At 35.0% G+C, this 24,343-nt stretch overlaps 1 long non-coding RNA gene across 3 annotated transcripts in view; it reads left to right on the plus strand.

Moving 5' to 3' along the window:
• Window positions 1–24,343, plus strand: part of LOC111560086 — a 673,456-nt gene that overhangs the window by 60,154 nt on the left and 588,959 nt on the right. For all 3 annotated transcript variants that reach the window (XR_006597321.1, XR_002741596.2, XR_006597320.1), the window contains exon 4: window positions 11,201–11,306. This is a non-coding gene — a long non-coding RNA (uncharacterized LOC111560086). The remainder of the gene's footprint in view (window positions 1–11,200; window positions 11,307–24,343) is intronic.

A 24,343-nucleotide genomic window follows, 5' to 3' on the forward strand; every position in this document is an offset into this window, starting at 1 on the left:
TTCTCATTGCATTCATAAGAGTATAAATTACATTCAACCAATAAAATACTTCCTTAATGAGTTAATAATATAAATTTAATTTAGGTACCATGATATTCCTTAAATATTATTTCTTCTGTGTTTACATTCAAATGGTAAGATAGGCCAATATTTCATACTTTCTCTCCTTTCTTGATGACATATTTAAAGAAAAAAAAGCAAGTATGAAGATAACGTCTTTCACTCCACACCCCATCAACAAGTTATACTGAATCTGATCATATTCAATATTTCTTTAAGATTTTTTTGAAAGAAAACAATGCAGATAAAATCCCTTCTCCCTGTGTACTCTGCAATCCCATCGTATCCATTTCCAAAGGAAATCACCATTTTGTGTTATTGGTATATAGTCTTTTTTTTTTTTTATATATGAAATTTGTTGACAAATTGGTTTCCATACAACACCCAGTGCTCATCCCAAAAGGTGCCTTCCTCAATACCCATCACCCACCCTCTCCTCCCTCCCACCCCCCATCAACCCTCAGTTTGTTCTCAGTTTTTAACAGTCTCTTATGCTTTGGCTCTCTCCCACTCTAACCTCTTTTTTTTTTTTTCCTTCCCCTCCCCCATGGGTTCCTGTTAAGTTTCTCAGGATCCACATAAGAGTGAAACCATATGGTATCTGTCTTTCTCTGTATGGCTTATTTCACTTAGCATCACACTCTCCAGTTCCATCCACGTTGCTACAAAAGGCCATATTTCATTTTTTCTCATTGCTATGTAGTATTCCATTGTGTATATAAACCACAATTTCTTTATCCATTCATCAGTTGATGGACATTTAGGCTCTTTCCATAATTTGGCTATTGTTGAGAGTGCTGCTATGAACATTGGGGTATAGTCTTTAATACCCATATGTGTACATGTTCATAACAACTTTTTATATTATTTTGAATTTTATATAAATAACATTGTACTGAACTTAAATATTTTTTATTGTTTAAGTTTTTATATAAATTCTAGCTGGTTAACATATTAGTTTCCAGTGTGCAATACAGTGATGCAACACTTCCATAAAACACCTGGTGCTCATCACAAGTCCACAACGAGTTCACCTTTCCTCCTACCACCTCCCCTCTGGGAACCACCAGTTTGTTCTCCAGAGTTAAAAGTCTCTTGGTTTGCCTCCCTCTACTTTTTTTCCCCCCTTTGCTTGTTTGTTTGGTTTCTTAATTTCCACATATGTGTGAAATGATACGGTATTTCTTTTTTCCTGACTGAATTATTTCTTTTAGCATTACACTATCTAGTTCCATCCTTATCATTGCAAATGGCAAGTTTTCATTCTTTTTTATGGCCGAGTAATATTCCGTTGTGTATATCCATTCATCAGTTGATGAATATTTGGGCTGTTCCATAGCTTGGCTGTTGTAGATAATGCTGCTATAAACATCAGGGTGCATGTGTCCCTTCGAATTAGTATTTTTATATTATTTGGGTAAATACCTGGTAGGGCAATTGCTGGATTATAGGGTAGTTCTATTTTGAACTTTTTAAGGAACCTCCATACTGTCTGTTTCCAGAGTGACTACACCAGTTTGAATTCCCACCAACTGTGTAAGAGAGTTCCTTTTTCACCACATCCTCAACACTTGTTTCTTGCATTTTTTTTAATTTCAGCTATTCTAAGAGGTGTGAGACGATATCTCATTGTAGTTTTGATTTGTTTTCCCTGATAATTAGTAATGTTGAGCATCTTTTCATGTGTCTGGTGGCCATCTGGATATCTTCTTTGGAAAAGTGACTGTTCATGACTTCTGCAGTTTTTAACTGGATTATTATTTTTTTGTGTGTGTTGAGATTTATTAGTTCTTTATATATTTTGGATACGAATCCTTTATCAGATATGTCAATTTCAAATATCCCCTCCCATTCTGTAGGTTGCTTTTTAATTTTGTTGATTGTTTCCTTCTATGTGCAGAAGATTTTAATTTTGATGTAGTCCCAGTAGTTTGTTTTTGCTTTTGTTTCCCTTGCTTCAGGAGACACACCTAGAAAGAAGTAGCTGTCGTCATGTCAAAGAGGCTGCTGTCTGTGTTCTCTATTATTTTTATGGTTTTAGATCTTACATTTAGTTCTTTCATCCATTTTGAATTTATTTTTGTGTATGGTGTGAGAAAATGGTCCAATTTCATTCTTTTACATGTTGCTGTCCAGTTTTCCCAGTACCATTTGTTGAAGAGACTTTTTCTCATTGAATATTCTTTCCTGCTTGGTCAGAGATTAATTGGCCATATAGTTGTGGCTTCAATTCTGGGTTTTATATTTTGTTCCATTAATTTATGTGCCTATTCTTGTGCCAGTGTCATACTGCCTTGATGACTCCAGACTTTATAGTATAACTTGAAATCTGAAATTGTGATGCTTCCAGCTTTGCTTTCCTTTTTCCAGATTGCTTTGGCTATTCGGGGTCTTTTGTGGTTCCACACAAAATTTAGGATTGTTTGTTATAGCTCTGTGAAAAATGCTGTTGGTATTTTGAATTGTATTTGTACCTATATTTTTTTGCATCTTGCTATTTTTTGAGAGTTACTTGTGTTGGTATTTATAGTTTTAGTTCAACCAGAATGGTTTACTTCATCCTAGTTTTCCCATGGTGTAACAATACCTCAGTGTATTTAATTATTCCTTTATTGATAGGTATTATGGTTTCTACCACTTTGGGTTTTTTTTTTAGGTTTTATTTATTTATTTGAGAGAGACAGAGACAGCATGAACAGGGAAGGGGCAGAGAGAGGAGAATCCCAAGTAGGCACCACACCTTCAGTGCAGAGCCCAGTCAGTGATCTCACGGAACCGTGAGATGATAACCTGAGCTGAAACCAAAAGTTGGATGCTTAACTAACAGAGCCACCCATAGTCCCCTGATTTCTACCGCATTGTAACTAATATTACAGTGAATATTATCATTGTACATGTCTTTTCAAGTACAGGTCTGAGTGTTTATCCAGAATTGGAATTTCTGGTTTAAGCCTATGCATATCTTCAGCTTCCCTGAATATTGCCAGTTGCTTTTGCAGAGTGATTTGGACTAACTCATATTCTAACCAACGTGAGAACTCTTGTGTGTCCATGTATTGGAATGGATCACATTTAAAAAAAAATATTTCATACAAGAGGAGTTTGATCTTTTTTTTTTCAACGTTTTTTTTATTTTTATTTTTGGGACAGAGAGAGACAGAGCATGCACGGGGGAGGGGCAGAGAGAGAGGGAGACACAGAATCCGAAACAGGCTCCAGGCTCCGAGCCATCAGCCCAGAGCCTGACGCGGGGCTTGAACTCCTGGACCGCGAGATCGTGACCTGGCTGAAGTCGGACGCTTAACCGACTGCGCCACCCAGGCGCCCCTGATCTTCTTAAATATACATTTTTCTGATCAGTGATGGGGTTAAGCTTCATTTATATACTGTGTCTGTTCAGGTTTACTACTTTAAGTGACTTATTCATATTATCTGTCCTTATTTTATGGCTATGTTTGCTTTTCTTATTACATTTTTGTAATTCTTATGTTCTGCTTTCTGTTATTCTTTAATCAGTTACATGTGGTATAAACACATTCTTTCAAGTTCTGCTTGTTTTTCACCTTTTTATGGTGGTTCTGAATTTTTTAATATATCTCTTCCACCTTTCCTTCTAAATTTCCTTCTGAATACACTTGTTTGTAATTCTGAAAGTATTTTTTTTAATTACCTCAAAATTAGCATATAGAGCAACAGTGATTTCAGGAGTAAGTGCCCCTTACACTTTTAGCCCATCCCCCCCCCCACAACCCCTCCAGTAACCCTCTGTTTGTTCTCCATATTTAAGAGTCTCTTATGTTTTGTCCCCCTCCCTGTTTTTGTATTATATTTGTTTCCCTTTCCTTGTGTTCATCTGTTCTGTGTTAAAGTCCTCATATGAGTGAAGTCATATGATATTTTTCTTTCTCTAACTGACTAGCTTCGCTTAGCATAATACCCTCTAATTCCATCCACATAGTTGCAAATGACAAGATTTCATTCTTTTTGATTGCTGAGTAATACTTCATTGTATATGTATACCACACCTTCTTTATCCATTCATCTGTTGATGGACATTTGGGCTCCTGAAACTATTTTTTATTTGAATAATTGGCAAAAGCAATAATTGCAAACATTCCATAATGTAAATTTCAAGCATTATAGTCTGACCATGACTTTCCCTCTAATTTCAACCTTAAATTCAAGGATTCACTATCCCCAGTGAGATCCCTCCACCTCTCTTCCTTTATGTACTATCTTTTCTTTTTCACATTCTTTAATTCCCAAGACTCATGTTTGTAATTAGTCTACCCTCACTAATTTTGTTTGTCTCTCTCTCTCTAGCTCTATTTGGCTGGAGAAAAATAAAAAAATCATGCTTAAGATCCTCTCTTTAAATTAATGGCAAAGAACTTCAAGCTGTCTTTCACTCAACCTCCAGTTGGAGTATCCAATTAGTTGCTGATATTGTAGATATCTTCTTGTTATTGATTTATAATTTAACTCAACTGTAGCTAGGTAACCTACTTTGTAAGAATTATATCCTTTTAAAAATATTGATTTTATGGCTCAAAATAGAATCTATCTTGACAAGTGTTTTGAAATGCACTTGAGAAGAATGTGTATCCTGTGATTGTTAAATGGATCATTCTATAAAGTGTCAATTAGGAAGTTTTGGTTGATAATATTTGTCACATATTTTATATCCTTACTGATTTTCTATGTGTTCTATCAATTATTTTGAGAGTAGTGTTGTGGATTATTTTTCCTTTCAGCTTTGTTAGTGTTGTCTCATATATTTTAAATTTCTATTACTTGCTAAATGAATGATTAGGATTGTTTTGTTCTCCTGATGAATTGACCATAATTTTATCCTTCTCTTGATCTCTATTATCATCGTTTGTTCTGAAATCTACTTTGTTATTAATAGAGCCAAACTAAATTTTATTTTCATTGGTGTTAGCATGGCAAATCTATTTATACTTTCATATACTTTGACCAATTTTGTGTTTTATAGTAAGTAGATTTCTTGGAGGCAGCATGTATTTGGTGCTTATTTTTAATTTCAATATGATAATCTTTGTATTTTAATTTAATTGGTGCACGATTTACATGCAATGTGATTTTTTATATGTTTGTGTTTAAAACTACTATATTCTCATTCATTATCTCTTTGTCCTATCTATTCTTTGTTTCATTTTCTCTTTATCCTGATTTCTTTTGAAATAATAATTTTTATGATTCTTTTTTATTTTCTTTGTTGATTTATTGCCTATAGCTCTCTTTTGGGGTGTTATTTTAGTAGTTGCTATAATATTTATGTATACATTTTAACTCCTCACAGTTTACTTTCAAAAGATAGTATGCTGCTTAACATAAAACACAAAATCATTATAAGAATGTACTTCTTTCTATCCCTTCCCAACCTTTACATTATTGTTGCCATACATTTTACTTAAACGATGTTGTAAACCCTACAGTACATTGGAGTGTGTGTCTGTGTGTGTGTGTGTGTGTGTGTGTGTGAACAGTGAATTTAACTTTAATTATTTAAATAATAATGATAATCTTTGTATTTACTCATGGATTTTCTGGGGTGTTTATTTATTTTGAGAGAGAGAGAGAGAGAGAGAGAGAGAGAGAGAGAGAGAGAGAGAGAAAGAATGAGTGTGGGAGGGGCAGAGAGACAGAGGGACAGACGTTCCAAAGTGGGCTCTGTACTGACAACAGAGAGCCCAACGTGGGGCTCCAACTCACAAACCATGGGATCAGACCTGAGCTGAAGTCAGACACTTAATCGGCTGAGCCACTCAGGTGCCCCTGGTTTTTCTATTTTTGATAATCTTTGTTTCTTTGTATAGATCCTGGTTTTCTTGTGGTATTTTCCTTCTTTCTGAAGGACTTCCTTTAATATTTCTTTCAAAGACAGTTAGCTTGTGATGAATTCTTTTAGCTTCTGTATGTCAGAACAAAGTCCTTATTTCACCTTTGTTTTCTAAAAGATATTTTTTCTTAGTAAAAGATTATAAGGTGACTTTTACACTTTTTCCTAGCACTTTAAAGATATTGTACTACTGTCTTCTCCCTTGCACTAGAAAAATTTGGCCATTATATCTTTAATATTTATTGATACCCTCCTCTACCCCCAACAGACACACCTACTCTAGAGAATTCCAGTTACCCACAGACTTGGCTGCTTGAAGTCATTCCACACTTCACTGATGCTTTGTTTACTGATCTTTGCTTCTGAAGTATCTCATCTAGCATTTATCACCTTAGTGTATTTTTATTTTTGACATTGTATTTTTCATGATTCAAAATTCAATTTGGGTCCTTTGTTATTTCTTTCATATTTTTGTGTAACATGTTCCATCTTTGCTATAGCTTCTTGATGGAATATGCAATAGAGTAATAATTTTATTTTGAAAGTCCTTGTCTATTCTATTTGTGCCATTTCTAAATCAATCTTGATTGGTTTTTCTCTCCACCTTAAGTTATAATTTTCTATTTCTTTGCCCGATTTGTATTTTTTAATTGGGTGCCACATGCTGTTAATTTTAGGTCATGTGTCCTGGTTATTTCTGTATTCTCATAAAGATTCTTGGGCTTTGTTTGCTAATTGACTTAGAAACAATTTCATTCTTTTGGGGCTTGCTGATGAACATTCTCAGGTCAGATCAAAGCACTTTTAGTGTAGGGTGTTTTCCCCTGCTACTTACAAAAATCTTCCATGTACTCTATTCAGTGTCCCATTAATTTGGGGATTTTGAATTCCAGTGGGAGGGAACAGGCACCAGTCCAAGCCTTGTTTGAATGTCTCACACTGTTCCCCCTACTCCCTTTAGGTGGTTCACTGACCAACCTCTCTTAGTTTCCTCACACACTTGTGCTGATCAGTATACGAATGTACACCTGAAGGGGATCCTTTGTAGATTTCTGGAGTTCTTTCTCTGTGTCCTTTTACTTCTCAGATACTTGGACCTGCACACTGAAGACACTTGAGTTGCCTACATACTCAGTTCAGTGTCACGGATGTCAGGGTCTATATCATGACTTCAGATATCTCTAGGCAGTAAACTAAAGCAGTTAGATGACTCACTCCATTTGTTTATTCCCTATCTCTGAAGGATCTCTGTATTTCATTGCCTGAATTCTAATTTCTTGAGAGCCACAATTCTGTTAAATAACAAAAATTGAACTGAGTAAACCTGTAAGATCCAATTGGTTTAATTAATGACTCATAAATCAGGCAGCATACCATCCAAAAACAGAAAGGAACTCCAAAAGGCTACAAAAAGGAAAAACATTCTAAAGCAGGGTAAGGAGTTCATAAACAAAAGAATGATTGTGTCTGGTGAGGTATCGTCCTTTAGGGGACAAAAGGATCTATCAGGGAGATTACCTCCTCTTCTTTTGGGGAAAGAAAGGGCCTAAGTGGCAGGTTTTCTCATTGGTGCTGATGAGAAAACTCCAGACTTAGTGGTTATGCTTTACATTCCTGGGAAAGATTGAAACAGCAATTAGGTTACGTATAAAACCTTGGTTTGGTGTCCTGGGCTTAACAGAAAGACTCCATTTGGGGACTATTTTTTTTTTAAATACAAATAATAAAATCTGGATATTTAATTGATAAAAATAGGGGTGGAAGATGTAAATCTGATCCTAGTGACTGTGTTGTTGAAAGGTGGATGTCCTGAGTGACTGTTTAGCAAGGTAATTACTTCTGTGTAGATACCCATTGTTGTCATTACTTTCATATACAACTCCATTTACTTCCAGCATGAATTGCTGCTGTAAAACATTGTTGTAAACCTAATTATCATTATGCTAGTTAATATATTTATTTTTTCTAGTATTTATTTAAAAATACTTCTTTATTCCATTTTTGAAAGGTATTTATTTATCTTAGGAGAGCAAGAGAGAGGGAGAGAGGGAATCCCAAGCAGGGGATTGATCTCAAGAACCTTGAGATCATGACCCAGCTGAAATCAAGATTCAGTTGTTCAACCTACTGAGCCACCCAGGCACCTCTAAAAATATTTCTTTATTCCTTTTGCTCGGTTTTTGAGCACATGACAGCCTATGTGTAATTTTTTTCACTTCTAATATACCAAGTGCTATATCTACATCAAGCTTTTCTGAGAAAAATACTCAATAGTAATTGAATTATTGAAACAATTGAATTTTAACTCTGAATATCACTTCTTTGCTGTTCCCTTGATTCTCTGTCCTCCCTTCACCTTCTCAGAAAAGTATTAGCTTCTGAATTTATCTGTCTTCCTCTTTCCTGTTTTTTACATTTTTAATCTTTTTCATCTCTGATGCTTAGTTCTGTGTGATTTTTCTCAATTTTATATTCCGATTTACTATTTTTATACTGCCTAGAGTCTGTGCACTTTTAAATTTTAAAGGCTGCATTTTTCATGTGGAAAAAATTTAATTTGTTCACTTTCATATTTCAGTTAGCCTGCTTCATTTGATTGTGTTTCTGTTTCATCATTTCTTATTTTTTATGGTTGTGATTTCTTCATTTATTTCTTTCACAATAAATTTAAAATACTAGAATTGTCTTTACAATTCATGGGAAAAAACATGTTAGTTGTCTGTTATAATTGCTTATCTTTCATACAATTGGATTTTTTTTCTACTTGCTTTTGCATGTTCATTTTAAGCAGGACGTATTTACTCTTTCGGTTCACTTTTATGTGATTTTACTCTCTTTGTTCTTCTGTTCTCACCCCTTCTTAGATAAGGATTATGGAGTTGTCATGTTCAAGGACAACTACCTGCCTGGCACATTACACCTTTCTAGCCTCATGTCTTTATAGGCAGAATCTCTGTGACAGTTGGTAATTACTGCTTTTGTGTGTATTATCTTTCCTCCCTAGGCTCAGAGTCTGTAGCCACAGGCGACCTACTGAGAAGTGATGCAAGCACTACCCAGCCTCATACCTTAAGGCAAATCTTACATGGACTCCTTCTAGTGCTTTTTAACCTACAATTTTAAAACCAGCACTACTCTTTCTTGCTTTATGGCACAGTAAACTTAATACTCAGTCTCAAGCACCATGTTATTCATTTTCTTTTTTTTAATAATCAATAGTAACATTTCTGAATTTGGATATATATATATATATATATATATATATATATATATATATATATAAATAACTAAAATTGATGTATTTGATGTAGCTGTAATCAAAATATACATTTATTATGCAATTATTCTATAAAATCCTTAACTAGATTATTTATTATAAGCAGCCCAAATCCATACCAATTAATAATTGCGTTTACAACACTTTCATTCATTCTAACAGTTTTCTAAAAACAGAAGAAAATAAAAACCCTGAAAGAAATCAACAACATAGATGATTTTCTAGCCTCTTCTACCTTCTTCATTTTGTAAACTGGAGGCAAACATTAATAATTTTCTTTCATGGAAATGACATGATTCTTAGAAATCATTTTTTTCAAAGAGAAAACCATAAAGAAGGTCAACTATTTATAAAGTGAAACATAGGAATTAGACTAAAATACCTTAGTATTCATACCCTAGTACGAATTACTTATGAAAGTACTTCTTCAAACTTTTAGCTTAGAATGTGTGCATCCAATTAGCCATGACCTTATAGGCTTTTCTACTTGCACCTCTTGAGGTAAGGGTCAAACAGAAGAGTTCATTGGAAATTTCAAAGTGGAATTTTAGGACAAATGAAAATACTGCTCTCAGAAATCTGATTTGTTAGAGATACTTTGTAATTTGCCTGAAACTGTAGTCCACCAATAACTTCATGTAAAGTAGCTTTATATTGACTAACAACACAGAGTGCTAAAAGATATATTAGTTTAATTCCTTCATTGAATGTATGATCTCAATTTGGTTGGCCTGTTTAATGATGAATTAAAAGTAAAAAAATATACAGTGTTAAGAAAGATGGCATAATTGTTATTTAACCTTACCTACATGACAATCTCAACCCCGAGCACAAAGTTAACTATATTCTGACATAGAACTCAGCTATAGGCTACTATTTAAACAGATAACTTATGGATGCCTTAAGACTATTGTTATCTTGAATAATTTATTACCACTGACTTCCTCTATCCCATCAAATTTCACTATAAAAATTGTTCTTTTCGAAGAAGGCAGTGACATTAGCTTGCTTCCTACCATTTAGTCACTTCTGTAGTCTCTCCGGAATAATCACACAACCAAATAAAAAACAAAAATTGTATTAGCTTGTTTAGTATGTGCTTAGGTTAAATTGGAATAGGACCAAAAAAAGATCCTGACTCCATTTAATGATTTCTTTGTTCTTTGGCATACATTTTTATTTTTATTGGAAAGGATACAAAAAAAAATCCCTGGGAAAATGTTGCCCAGATGTATGGGGAGTTATGCTCAGGCAGTGCTGCCTAAGAAAGAAAACCCCCACATATCAAACTATTATACACACACACGCTCACACACGCACACACACACACACACGTGCATACATACAAATTTATTTTTAAATTCACACGGATATTTCTATCACTGTGGATTCAATGATGGTTCAGTGCAACTTGTAGATCTTCAGGGCCATGAAAATGTCCCTCAAATATTTTCCCTTTCTCCTCAAAACAAAAACTTACTATGTCCAAATGCCATGATCTTTTTTGGCTTATGGTTCTACCTTTGTTGAAGAGAGACTCTGATTTGGTGCAGAGAGGGATTGAACCGCTAAAGAGCTTGGGAAGATCATCTTTTTCTCTGAATTAATGAAATATATACTCCTTAACAAAGTATTTTTTCTTGGGATTATCAGAAGTCCTTTTGTTAACCCTGTTTGTTCCAGTGTGTGACCCTGAGGGTATTCAGTAATTATTACTTATTCAGTAATATGTAATTCAGTAAAAAAAGTATTCTACTCAATTATGGTTGGCATTTGAGGAAATTTTGTAAATTAAACAAACATTTTTTCCCTTAGATGTTATATTACTGAGAGCTATCCGTATTTTTGTGTGCCGTGTTAGTCCATTCACTTTGCCATATTGTCTTGCATTATGTCATAGTTCATTCATGTGCTCACTTGTTTTAGGTTCTTTTGTGTTTTGTCTTGTGACAAATACTGCTGTAATCTTTCTTGTACATGTCTTCTCTTTATATGTGCAGGATCTCTTCTGGGTTATCTACCTGTGGTTGGGATTGCTGCAGTAACATGTGTGAAATGTGATACCAGTTCATCTCAGCAACCAGCTCAACAGTGAATGCTAGAATTGTGAGTAGCTTTACTTTGATTTAAAACCTTAGCGAATTGAATTAAATTTCGAATTATTTAATTAACTTTTGCTAAATTTTAGAGTATGTTAAAACATGATAAATGTCCATGGACGGTAATAGAGCAGAGAAACGAAACTATGATGTTCTGGGGAATGGAGCTGATTGTTCTTACAAAGAGATGATCAGGGTAGGACCTAGTTAAGATCAAACTTGATCCTGTACTTGAAGAAGGTGAGACAGTGACCATGAGGAATAAGTGATGAAGAATATGGAGGAAGAGGGAATAAGACCCTAAGGTAATGTTATGCCTGGATGTTTGGAGAAGAACAGAGAAGTTCATATGGCTATCGTAACATGAATGAGGGGAAAATAATAGAGATGAAATCTTGGAGTAACAAGAGAGGGAAGTGGGCATCTCATGTAGAGGCCATTGTGAGGTCTTTGGCTTTTACTCTATGTGAAAGGAGGGGCTGTCAGATGATGTTAATTGCTCAGAGGAATACTATGATGACGTATTTTAAAAGACCACTCTGGCATCATACTTGCAGAGGGAGTGTAGCACAGAGAATGATGCATGTGAATCCAAAGGCAAAAAATGAGTTTCAGAATACGTCTTTATATTTGTTGTGGTGCATACTTAGGAGAAGAGGTGTGTTTGTATATTGCTAGTCTTCCCGTGGAAGAGAGGTGGTCGACTTTCCCTCCACTTCCTTAGAGGGGACAATATATAGAAACATATATTTGTGAAATAAATGAAGACTCTCACTTTGTCAACCTTAAAACAGTATTCCAGGCATGAAACGATTTCCCTAAAAGTCTAGCCCAGTCATCAAATTATTTTTTATACCTAAAAGATGACTGATGGATATTAAGAGTTAAAACAGTACGGCTATCAGACAGTTGACTAAAGATGTCATTGGTCATGCGAAAGTGAACGTTGAACTGGGGAAGAATTTGGTCTAATCTTCAAGGCATCTGAATTTATCATTGTAGTGTAAAAGAATCCCTATTCTGCTTTCAAATCTAGATGAGGTATTTCTTCAAGGTCTGAGGAGAAGTTTCTTCTAGACTCTTATACTTTCCCTAAAGATTTTTTTTTTTTTGCAGAGGTCATTGAGAAAAGTTTTGTCCTTGAAAGGTTAGCCAAGTCAGTAGATTTTTATTTGAAGTTGGAAACACTCTCTAGCATTTCAGCTGGAGGTGCTTATTTCTGCAGTGGTATGAGACATTGTTCTTGTAAAAATTTTAATCTATATGGTAGAAAATCAAGAGCAAGTATTGTAGAGTGTATTATTTTCTGACAAAGGTTATTCGGAGACTGTTGAAGGATGAGGTTAGTGCTTTGAACAGCTAATGCCATTCTCAAGAATCTGTTTGATACAAGTAACAATTACAATAGATAAACTTTAAAAAGCAGTTTAAGAAGTTAAAAAGTGACTCTGTTATTTTATGATTTCATGGAAAGTGAAAAACATGCAAACATTTTCAAGCAGTTTCATGAAGTCTCAGAAAATAGGAGATGATATTTTTATTTATAAAGAATTTATGAGGATAAGTTTCTTTAGCATATGTTAGAAAAGGCTGGAAAATTAGTATCATTTCAATAAATATTAAACTGTTTTGAGACATAAAATTTAAGATATAGGTTTTGAGTCTCCTGTCTGTCTGTCTGTCTGTCTATCCATCCATTTATCTTCTTTACATATAGAATATAAAGCCTAGGAAAAAAGTGGAGAGTTAAGTAAGGAACTTCAGAATTAAAACATATAGAAGTGATAAAGACTTTGAAACTCCAAAAAGGGGGCAATAGATTATTAGAAGATGTGCTGACATAAGAAAAACATAAAATCATGGATTCTGGTTGGCTCAGTCTGTTAAGCGACTGACTTTGGCTCAGGTCACTATCTCACGTTCATGAGTTCAAGCCCCACATTGGGCTCTGTGCTGACAGGTGTCAGTGCAGAACCCAGTTCAGATGCTGTTTCCCTTTCTCTGTCCTCCCTGACTCATGTACTCTGTCTCTCTCTCTCTCTCTCTCTCTCTCTTTCTCTCTCTCTCTCTCTCTCTCTCTCTCTCTCTCTCTCTCTCTCTGTCTCTCTCTCTCAATAATAAATAAACATTAAAAAAGGGGAAAAGCATGCAAGGTAGGTACAACCTGGCACCCCTTCCATTTTCCTTGTGCAGTCACAGAAGTGCTTAAGCACTGAACACAGTCCAGAAGTTCTGTCCAAGAACTACACTCCCTCTGCAAGTAAGATTATGCAGGCAACTGCTGTGACTAACCAATAACAAGCGATTTGAATGTCAAACCACTCTCTCCCTGCCCCCCCTTTTTTTTTTCTTCTTTTCTTCCTTACCAAAATTTAATGACTTACACCTGTGATGAAGGTGTGAAGGAATGATCCAATAGTCATTCTCTTTGGCCATGTAACTTCAGCAAAAAATTGGTAGTGTTAAGTCCACTGGTCTGCCTGCTATTTAAAAAAATATATATTGTTCTGGAGGTGTGCCTGGGTGGCTCAGTTAGTTGAGCATCTGACTCTTGGTTTTGGCTCAGGCCATGATCTCATGGTTCATAAGTTGGAGCCCCACATTGGGCTCTGCACTGACAGCATGGAGCCTGCTTGTGATTCTCTCTCTCTCTCTCTCTCTCTCTCTCTCTCTCTCTCTCTGCCCCCGCCCCCACTCACTCTCTCTCTCTGAAAATAAATAAACTTGTGAATAACAAAATAAAGTAAAATATTGTTCTGAAGATGTCATTTGGCAGCCTGTGAGGACTATTTTTGTTTATATAAAGCAGCAGTGTCAGATTTGGTTGGTGACATGATTACAGAAATCTTCAAAGCCAGGCATCTCTTCTCAACCAGGCCACTCGCACGTGGCAGGGACAAAGTCGATAAAATGCTGTCACTCACGGTGATGGAATCAGAAGGTGGGATACAAAGGGACAATGACATTGGGTTTCTTTTGGCAGCTCTGTTGGAATTGAGGATGAGAGTGGCAATGGCCAATGTCCACTAGTGCGACAATAAAAACATTCTAACCATACTAGTGCTGAGCTGCTGAGCCTCTGGTATCTTGCGGCCCCTGATGCCAGTGAGATTGCAGAACCTGCTTTTCCAGGCTGCTTATTCCGTGAACCACTTCCTGTATTTCTAAGCTGATTGTCTACATATATGGCCAGAGTGGATTTCTGATGCCCATAACCAGCAGCCAAACAAGCTGGTGCAAGCACTGAGGCACACTTTTCAGACAGTGACAGCTTTTGTTTGTGATTCACTGATTTTTGTAGCTTTTAGATTTTCATTTTTAAAAAAAGAATCTGGTGCTATGATAATTTATGCAGCACTTTCTCTCAGGATTTGTCACAGAAGTGTACTATATGCATCGGGTGAGAATGGATTTTAATGAGTAATTTTTGTTATTTTTCACCTTGGTGATTTTTGGGTGACTCATCCTAAGTGGTTTCTGGCAGTCAATACAGTGCTTTTGTTAATTGTTTAATAGCAATACATAATTCCACTTATGTAACCTGGAAATATTTATTTTAATTTTGTGCATTTAGAAAGCAAAAAATCATCTGCACTTTTTGTTGAGGTGAATTTATTTTTAAAGGATAAAAATGAGGGGCCCCTGGGTGGCTTAGTGAGTTATGCATCCGACTTTGGCCCAGGTCATGATCTCGCGGTTTGTGAGTTCAAGCTCCGCATCGGGCTCTGTGCTGACAGCTCGGAGCCTGGAGCCTACAGCCTGCTTTGGATTCTCTGTCTGCCCCTCCTATGCTCATGCTCTGTCTCTCAATAATAAATAAACGTTAAAAAATTTCAAAGTAAATAAGTAAATAAATAAAGGATAACAATGAAAAAGCCATCTTACAAGAAAGAAGTAATATTTCCATCTTTTTTCTATTCTTTGACTTTTAAACTCTTTAAGTGGAACCAAGTATCCACAAACACTAGGGAGACCTGACCTTTCTGTGACAAGTGTAGAATAAGTGGATGTACCTCAGGGGGCATATTTGAAAGGAAATATCCTAAAGGTAATTAAGTAGATTTTTCAAATGAGGGGAAAAATGCCTGCGTGGGGCATATTTTTAGTTGAAGCTCATTTTTTAACCTAAAAATACAGGAGAAAGATTATTGTTGCAGGTTTTCAATAGGAATTGCCTTGAGAATCCTTCTCTTTGAAGCATTTCCCTGAGTTGCATAGAAAATTTGCAATAACAAAGTGATTATTATCTTTGCTTTTTTTTTTCATACTTAACATACCCTGTAAGTGAATCTATACCAAACTAAGTACAGTTCCCCTTCAGCTAAGCCTGTACTTTCACCTTTGCTTAAACCAGAATGGAGAATTTAAATTAATGGAATGGTGAGATCCGTATGGATGAAAGGAAAGGTTGAAAACTAGGGCATCCTGGATTTCTTAGTTCAAATCCCATCTGATCTCTTCTTTTGCCTTGGTATAAAAGTTGGCCTTCATATGACCAAGTATAAAACTGGCCCAAGTCTAAGTAGAATCTCATTTTAAAAAATGAATGCTAAACTAAAGCTCTTGAGCATATGAATTATAAAGATGCCCTTATGACCACAGATTTCGTAGATGGAAACAGCACAGAGTGATTTGGAGTAGAAATAGTTACACATGATGTACTCTGTTCATCCCATGCAGTCTGCTGGCAACTTCAATGTCAAGATGCTCTTTATACAATGTTGTAAGCACAGCTGTAAATATATGCTGTATCTTTTAAATCTTGATTTTTATTGCCATTATACATAGTCAAGATGTGAGAATTTCACCGGGGATTTGTGTCAAGTTTAAACAGTCCTTGAAAGATTTTAGTGAAGACTGGAGATATCCAAATCCGGGATACTGAAGTGTTTCATCAAAATCTACATTGAATAGAAGTAGATTATATAGCATGACATATGATTCAGAAATGCAGTAAAAGAAGGTAATAGAGAAAAATGCAATCAGGTAGCTCTGTGGCAATAATTGTCAGATCGATATCATATAAATGGAAATAGTTACCTCAATTAGCTATTAGTTACCTCAATCAAACGGGAACTCTTTTTTGAGCTCTTAGTTGACAAAAGGATACAAGTCCTAACATCTCTTGTCACCTTCCATACATTTGTTTACTCAAGTTATATGTGTCGAGTTCCCATTGTGTGCAGTATGCAAAGATGGGTTACAAAGATGGCTGAAGTATAAGTACTGAAGCAAGGTGAAATTATCTTTTGGGTGATAAGCCGATGTGACACTATGGATGGAAAGTCAATTTTATGTTTCATTGTCCCCTCTGTAGTTCAGAGAGCCAATCAAAATATTGCCACTTGTTCCCAACAAATAATTGAGTTTTTAAATATTTCAAGTTGAGTTTTTAAATATTTCAAGTTAAGTGAGTTTAATGACAAAACAAAATATAGTTTTGGATAGAAAAAATCTGAAAAATACCACACTATATAATAATTCACTATAAAATTAAAAATTCCCAGACTTATAAATGATGTTTTATTTGCTTTTTGATATACAAAGGCCAACAAACTTGAACTAACATATGACTAATTTACTGTAAATGCTTTTAAAAATTAAGGTTTGGGGCGCCTGGGTGGCGCAGTCGGTTAAGCGTCCGACTTCAGCCAGGTCACGATCTCGCGGTCCGTGAGTTCGAGCCCTGCGTCAGGCTCTGGGCTGATGGCTCAGAGCCTGGAGCCTGTTTCCGATTCTGTGTCTCCCTCTCTCTCTGCCCCTCCCCCGTTCATGCTCTGTCTCTCTCTGTCCCAAAAATGAATAAACGTTGAAAAAAAAAAAATTAAGGTTTATGCTGCCCTGAACATAGAAACTTATCATCTTTTAAAAATTGCTTACGGTTGAAGTGTATACACAAGGCACACAACAAAGTGAGTTGTTGTCCAAGAACTTTGTTTCAAGGTTCTTTCATTGATTTTGATGTATTTTAAATTATTTGAACTTCTAAAGGAAAAATATAATAAGCAAAATAGTTTTGATTTTATTAATACATATTTTTCTCCTTCATTTTATTAATAAGAATACACTACTTTTTTCCACCACCCCTGTGAAGCAGGTAAGTATTATTATCTCCATAATTCAGGTGATAAATAGAGAAGTGCAGAGGTTATGTCCAAGGCTACTGCTATAATCAGCAGCAGATTCACAATATGGATAAGTATTCCTAAGCAACTTCATTTGAATGCCATAGGGCAAAAGTATGTGTTTCTCTCTTTTACTGTTTCATGAATTTTCCTTCTCTGTTCTACTCCTTGCCAAAGCTTTGTAGGAGAGTTGTCCAATTATGCTTCAAAATAGCTCTTTAAAATTAGCGGTGCAAAATTTGAAAGGAGAAAAATAACAAAGTTTACTGTATCAAGTGGCTTTACTGTCCTGGGTCAATTGCAATGTACATTTGCATGCATTCAAGTATAATGTTATTTGACATCTCAGTTGAGGTTTCAATGAATAGAATATGATTCAAACATAATGCTTTAGGATAATTTTTAAATAGTCTGGAAAAAAAAAGCTGTCATGAGGATGAAAATATTTGATTTCGTTTAACTAGGACTAATAAAATTGATATATAAATGCCCTCATAAACACACACACACACACACACACACACACACACACACACGGATATACGTATGTTTGAAGAACATAATGGAATATGTGAGAAAATTCTGAAATCTCTATAATAATTGAAGATGCCAAAAAATTTCTGGTGGTTATGGATGTCTAGAATTTCTAAGAGGTCTAAGAAATTGAGACATGTTGATTTTCTATTCAACAAAAAAATAAATTAAAGAACATCTTTATTTTTGACAAATGATTATCTTTTATATACTGTTAGCAATACAAATTACATTATGTCAGACCTTACATCACCTCTTCAAAGCTCATTTCTTAATTAAAATTCTCATGAGCTCCAGGCCCAGTGAAAATTAGTGAGTTGGAAAATTGAGGTGAGAAACTCTCCCAGAAATATTTTTTAAAGAAATCTTAGTTAGAAACAAACGAAAAAAAAAAAAATCAATACAAAAGCTAGAATTCCTAGGATTAATTTCTAAGAGGAACCTTTGAATAAAGGAATGAACTGGAAAGGATAGTGTGTGTTTATAGAAATAAATATTAAGCACAGCATTCCAGAGGTATAGAATAGCATACTTTAATATAAATGTCATAGTTTGTGTTCCCCATAAAACAGTGCTGGAACCCAGACGGACACATTGATCCTAAGAAGCAAAAGTAAAGGAGAGAGTGAGCTGGGGTAAGGAGAATCTGGTTTGCTATTGAGCAAACGAGGCCTCTTTTTGATGAGGAGCTTCAGACCTCCACGGACCGTTTCAGATTTGTCTTTCCTAAGGACACAAAGTTGGGATTTATATCCACTGACTCCCAGAGTGGCCTTTTGGGGGTTAACTCCTGAATCATGTGGCTTGTCTACAAGCTGAATAAGCCCTTTCCCTATGGCTGAAAAGCAGAGGTGCTAGGCTCCTGAGGTGAGTTGCTGTGAATGCATGAAGAGAAGGTTCCTTCCCTGCTGCTGGAGCGGAGGGGATGCTGTGCAGGACTCTAATGTGTGTCTAATACATTCGCACTGAAACGGCCGGCCCGTAAAACCCAAACAAGAGAAACAAGAAATAATTTGTGCTAGACACATGCTGGGGGAGTTTAGGAATATCAGTGACAATCTCCCAAAAAGAAAACAAAAATAGATCACATAAAAGGAAAGAATATGAGATCAACATCAGGTTTCTCCACAACACTGAGTGGAAGAATAAAATGAGGCAATATCCCTAAATTGCTGTAAGTAAAGCACTTTACACTACCATTTAAATGCATAAGTGCCAGGTTAAGAGACTTGAGGCGTTTAAGTTCTCAGAAAACTTATTGTACATAAAACATATCTGAAAGGGGAAAAAAACCTTTATTTTATAAATAGGCAATGACTTACAAATAGAAACATCAGATATGAGTGTTTGGGAACACTAGAAAAATGTAAAAGATGTATAGAGTGGAGAGTGAACATAACGATAAGCTTTAACCTTGATAAGGAAAAAAAAGTAGAAAAGCAGGTCAAAAAACATTGGAAGAATATAATGGGTGTAAATTTACCTTTAAATTTAAAAATTGCTAATATTGTGAACTTCATCACGTTTGAAAAGAATATATGTTGCAAACACACACACACACACACACACACACACACACACACACACACACACACAAATACACAGATTAAAGAATACTAATAAAATGTTGTCCACATCCAGGTTAAGAGATAAAACATTAGCTGGACCTTGACGGTCCTTTAAACTTGATTCATACCTCTTCTTCACTTTGAGACATAATTATAACAACGAATACTTAATTTTTGCTTGTTTTTATGATTCTACCACATATGTCTTTATGTATCGATCTATTTATCTATCCTATCTATCTTCCATCAATAATTTTGAGGCTTTTTTGTAGTGTATTTATTTTATGACTTGCTTGCTTTCTAAAGTTATAGTACATTTTGAGAATCAATCATGTTTATGCATACAGCTTTAGTTCATTCATTTTTACTGCTACATAGATTCTGTATTGTGATTATACTATAATGTAATCCTCATTTTCTTCTTCCATCCATTCTATTATACTATTAATGGAAATTTAGGCAGCCGCTTGCTTTTTTTCCTTCCCTATTTTGATCAATACAGCTTCCCTATCTTGATCAATCAGATACAGGGCTTCTAGTGCCAAAGATTTTTCGTAGGGATTTTACCATAGTGCACGGTTAAATACATAAAGGAGATCAAACTTGAAAATTCCTTTAGCAGACAAAACTATTTAAGCCAACTAAGCAAAATTGAATGAAGCTTATTACTTCATCAACACAGGGAAAACTTAGGTCATTTCTTATAAATGCCCTTGTCAATCATAAAATAAACTTAAATCCTCTTTCTTAGAATGATATAATTACTTTTAACCAATCCCTTATCCTTGCCACCTGGAAAGCCCGATTGTTTTTTCTTTTTAATTTTTGTTTTTTTTGTTTTTTTTTTTTAGAGAGAGCAGGGGCTAGGGGCAGAGAGGGAGAGAGGGAAAAGAGAGAGAGCATCTTAAGCAACTTGATGCTCAGTGCAGAGTCTGATGCAGGGCTTGATCCCACGATCCTGGGGTCATGACCTGCAATGAAATCAACAGTCAAATGCTCAACCGACTGAGCCACGCAGGCACCCTTGGAGAGCCCCAGTGTAATAATCAGTCATGACAAAAGTTAAATAACTTCCTCATTTTCACTGACTAGGTTTTCCTGTGATGTCATGCCTCTGAGCTTCATATGAGTTTTGCGTTTGAAGACTGTTGTTTTCTGTACAAAAAACTCTTACTAAATACTATTTTATTGATTAGATTTTAATTTTTTACTGTTTTTGGAATTTTGTCAGTGCATAAAGGTTCAACTTCTTTAAGAGTTTCTAAATTGTTTTTCAATGTTATTATACAAGTTTACTCTCCAAAATCAGTGGTGTATAATGAGAATATTTGTTAATTTTGTTTTGTTTTGTTTTTAATGAAAAGTTTGTAAATTTTGATGAAGACAAAGTAATCAATATTTTCCATTATGGTTTGTACCATTTACATTTGATTAAAGAAATCCTTACCGTCCAAGGAGGAGAAACTACAGTGTTAAAATATGTTCTAATCATCCTTTGTCTGTTTTCTCCTTCCACAATACTGCATACACTTACTACTGTCCATAACTATTGTTCTGTATTTTTTCAGGAAAGGCTTGGCTCTTTCTTACTTTTTTGTCCTTTCATATAATTTTTATAATTATCTTGTTCAGTTTTAAAAAATAAAAAAAAAAACACCATCGAGATTTTGGTTATGATGGCATTTATATGTGGAGAGAATTGACAACTTCACAACATTGACCCTCGCAAACAAAATTATAGCAAATTTCTTCCTTTGTTTACATCTGCTTCAATGTATTTTATTAAAGTTTTATTATCTTTATGTAAATACTCTTCTATAAGAGTTGGCATATTCTAGGTAATTTATAAAATAGTTATGTGATTGTCATTTTTAGGTTACATTAAAAATTGCTGTTCTTGTACAAAACACTGCAATTGACTTATATATTAATAATCCAAATATGGTGGCATATTTATTTATTAATTCTACAATTTCCATGTCATCTCTTTTGAGTTTTCTGCATGGGGAAATCATATGATCTGAAAAAAAAAATGACGTTTCATTTCTTCATTTTCAATCAGTTTTTTTTCCTGCTCTAATATTGATGGTATCTACCACAATGTTGAATAAGAGTGGTGATGGTGTATTTAGTCCAAAAGCAAATGCTTTTAATGCATTGCTATTAAATATTGTATTTGCTGTATTATTTTGTGATACCCTTCATCAGGACATTCCATTTTAAATTCTAATAACATATTTTAATCACATATAGATACAAATTTTTACTGAAACTCTTTTTTGTCTATTGAGGTAATTACATACTGTATTGTTTTCTCTTTTTATCTGTTAATGGAAATCAACACAATTGTGTCGAGTTTACTTTTTTTTCCCCTTCATTACTACTTTCATTTAGCTAATACAGTACTATGTGTTAATGACCAGAATGGTAAGTAATTTTTTTCTCCTATTACCTTTGTTGTCAGCTTTTCATATCAAGGTTTTATTTGCCTCATGAAACCAGATGACATATGTTCCTTCTTTTTCTATTCTCTGTAACAGTCTATGTAATAGTGGGATTATTTATTCTTTCTATATTTGGTAAATCTTCTTTCTAAGGTCCCTTGGATTTAGTCTTTCACTTATGTAAAGATTTTAAAATATTGGCTGAAATTCTCCACCCCCCCCAGCATTATTGAGTTATACTTGGCATACAACACTGTATAAAGTGTACAGCATAATTATTTGACTAATGTATATTGTGAAATGACCACAATAAGTTTGGTGAACATCCATCATCTCATATAGATATACAAGATGAAGAAAAATATGTTTTTCTTGTGATGAGAACTGTTAGCATTTACTCTTTTAACGACTTTCCTATATACCATACAGCAGTGTTAACTATGTTCACCATGATGTTCATTACATCTCTATTACTTATTTATCTTATATGTAGAAATTTGTAGAAATATGTAGAATTTTGACCCCTTTTCTCCAATTCCCTCACTCCTAACCTTCATGTCTGCTGACCACAAATCTGATCCTTTTTCTATGAGTGCTTGTTTGTTTTGTTAGATTCCACATATAAAAGGGATCATATAAAAGTTATCTTTCTCTGTCTGACTTATTTCATTTAGCATAATGCCCTCAAGGTTCATCCATATTGTTGCAAGTAGCAGGATTTCCTCATTTTTATGGCTGAATAATATTCCGTTGTATATATACTACATTTTTTTTAATGTTTCAAGTTTTTATTTAAATTCTAATTAGTTTTTAGTATATAGTGTAATATTGGTTTCAGGAGTAGAACCCAGTGATGCATCACTTACATCCAACACCCAGTGTCCATCATACATGCCCTCCTTAATACCCATCACCCATTTAGCATATCCCCTGCCCACCTCCCCTCCAGCAACCCTCAGATTTTTCTCTATTGTTAGGAGTCTCTTATGGTTTTCCTCCCTCTCTCTTTTCTTTTCTTCCCCTATGTTCATCTTCTTTTTTATTGTTAAATGCCACATATGAGTGAAATCATATGATATTTGCCTTTCCATGATTAACTTATTTCACTTAGCACAATATACTTTAGTAGCTCTATCCACGTTGTTGCAAATGGCAAGATTTCATTCTTTTTTTATGGTTGAGTAATATTCCATCGTGCAGGTGCATGTGTGTGTGTGTGTGTGTGTGTGTGTGTGTGTGTGTGTGCGCGCGCATATATGTATACATATACATATATATCTCACATCTTGTTTATCCAACCATAAGTCAGTGGACATTTGTGTTATTTTCATAATTTGGCTGGTATAATAATACAGCTCTAAGCATTGGGGTATGTATGTCCCTTTGAATGAATATTTTTGTATCTTTGGTTAAATACCTAGAAATGAAATTGCTGGATCCTAGGGTAGTTCTATTTTTAACTTTTTGAAGAGCCTCCATCCTGTTTTCCAGAGTGGCTGTACCACTTTGCATTCCCACCAACAGTGTAAGAGCAGAATTTCCTATGTTGTTAATTTTAGCCATTTTGACAGTGTGAGGTGGTATCTCATCATAGTTTTGATTTGTATGACCCTGATAATGAGTGATGTTGAGCATCGTTTCATGTGTCTGTTGGCCATCTATATGTCTTCTTTGGAAAAATGTCTATTCAGTCGTCTGCCCATTTCTTTAAAAAAATTAATGTTTATTTTTGAGGGGGAGAGAGAGAGAGAGAGAGAGAGAGCAAGCGAGCATGAGTAGGGGAGGGGCAGAGAGAGAGGGAGAGACAGAATCTGAAGCAGGCTCCAGGCTCTGAGCTGTCAGCACAGAGCCCAACTCGGGGCTGAACTCACAAACCACAAGATCAGGACCTGAACTGAAGTCAGAAGCCTAACCGACTGAACCACCCAGGCACTCCTCTTCTGCCCATTTCTTAACTGGATTATTTGTTTTTGGGGTGTTGAGTTTGATAAATTCTTTATACATTTTGGATACTGTATACTATAAAATCTTTATCCATTCATCCATTGATGGGCCCTTGGGTTGTTTGTATGTCTTGATAATTCTAAACAATGCTGTCGTGAACACGGGGATGCATATATCTCTTTGACGTAGTGTCTGTTTCCTTCACATATATCCCCGAAAGTGGAATTTCCAGATCATATGGTATTTCTGTTTTTAATTTTTTGAGGAACTTCTGTCTGTTTCTCATTGTGGCTGCCCCAATTTACATTCCAAGCAATAGTCCATAAGGGTTCCCTTTTTTTTCCACATCCTTGCCAACACTTGTTATTCCCTGTCTTTTTATAATAGCCATTCTAACAAGTATGCATTGATATTTCATTGTGATTTTGA

Source organism: Felis catus, chromosome B1 (genome assembly GCF_018350175.1).
Source record: "Felis catus isolate Fca126 chromosome B1, F.catus_Fca126_mat1.0, whole genome shotgun sequence".
Classification (NCBI taxonomy): domain Eukaryota; kingdom Metazoa; phylum Chordata; class Mammalia; order Carnivora; family Felidae; genus Felis; species Felis catus.